The sequence below is a fragment of the Marmota marmota genome, unplaced genomic scaffold, assembly GCF_001458135.2.
Source record: "Marmota marmota marmota unplaced genomic scaffold, marMar, whole genome shotgun sequence".
NCBI lineage: Eukaryota > Metazoa > Chordata > Mammalia > Rodentia > Sciuridae > Marmota > Marmota marmota.
This window is the reverse complement of record NW_026000075.1, coordinates 14,542,711-14,544,070: the sequence shown is the minus strand read 5'-3', so window position 1 is coordinate 14,544,070 and position 1,360 is coordinate 14,542,711. Positions and strand designations below refer to the sequence as shown.

The 1,360-nt window shown below is 32.2% G+C and overlaps 1 long non-coding RNA gene across 1 annotated transcript; it reads right to left on the bottom strand.

Moving 5' to 3' along the window:
* Nucleotides 1–880: 880 nt before the first annotated feature.
* Nucleotides 881–1,130, bottom strand: LOC125620084. Its single transcript, XR_007351667.1, has 2 exons — nt 1,063–1,130; nt 881–980 (listed from the first exon to the last, which is right to left on the bottom strand). It is a non-coding gene; the product is annotated as an uncharacterized LOC125620084 (long non-coding RNA).
* Between the last annotated feature and the right edge of the window lie 230 nt (nt 1,131–1,360).

Here is a 1,360-nt window from a genome sequence, read left to right as displayed (position 1 = left end):
GCCTACAAGAAAAAAGAAAAGTCCAGGACCAGACAGATTCTCAAACCTTCAAAGAAGAACTAGCACCAATCCTCCCCATATTATCCTATAAAATAGAAAAGGCAGGAACCCTTTTCAAGCTCATTCTATTAAGTTACTATCACCCTGATACAAAAACTAGGCAAAGACACATCAAGGAAAGAAAAGTTCAAACCAATATTCTTGATAAACATAAATGCAATCCTTAGAAAAATACTGGTCAATCACATATAAAAACATATTAAAAAGGCAGTAAAGCATAAGGAAGTGGGTTTCATTGCAGGAATTCAAGATTGGTTCAACATATGGAAATCAATAAATATAATTCATCACATTAATAGAATTAAAGATAAAAAATAAATGATTATCTCAATAGACACAGAAAAAGCATTTGAAAAAATTCAGCACCCATTCACGTTCAAAGCACTGGAAAAAACTAGGGATAGAAGGGACCTACCTCAACATTGTAAAAGCTATATATATGCTAAAGCCAAGGCCAACAGGATTTTAAATGAAGAAAAATTAAAAGCATTCCGTCTAAAAGCTTAAACAAGGATGCCCACTTTCACCACTTCTATTCACCATAGTCCTTGAAATTCTAGCAAGAGCAATTAGACAAGTGCTGGGAGCCATTAGCCAAGTAGGTATGACAATTTCCTTGCCAGCGTACCCCATGTTGCTTATTTTCCTCCTAGTTTTTTTTTTGTTTGTTTTCTATTTTGTGGGTTTAAAATTATTGTCTTTTTTATCTTTCTACATCTTCTTTATCTTTTTTCTTTTTAACTTTCTATACTTCTGTCTTTAAAGTTTTTCACTTTAAATTTTTAATCTTCTTTATCTAAATATCTTTTATCCTATTATCTTCCCATTTTTTTTTAAGTACTGCCTTTACGATTAACTAGGCTTCGAATGATGCAATCTTTCCTCCATCATGAAGGCATTTTAACCACCTTCAATTTAACCTTTTAAAGCCTTTTGCAACTTAGACATTTTACAAATATCTTTTTTCTGCCATGAAGGTATCTCGACCATCTTCAATTTAACCTTTTAAAGCCTTTTAATTATAATCTATACTGTACTTTTAAATGTACTTTTTCACCACCTACAACTTCACTCTTTTAAACGAGGCTTAGATTTTGTTTAAATCGCTTTAATGTTAGTTTACATGGCTGCCCTTCAACCAAAGGCTTTTTTTTTTTAACTCCATTGAGAAGCTTTGTCTCAATCTGCCATGTACAAATATCTTTTTCTTCTTTCTTCCTTTCTCAAGCTTTTAAAGTAAGTCTAGTTTCCTCAAAATCTTTTTAAATGGCATTTTATCAAGGGGAACTCAGGCAGCAGG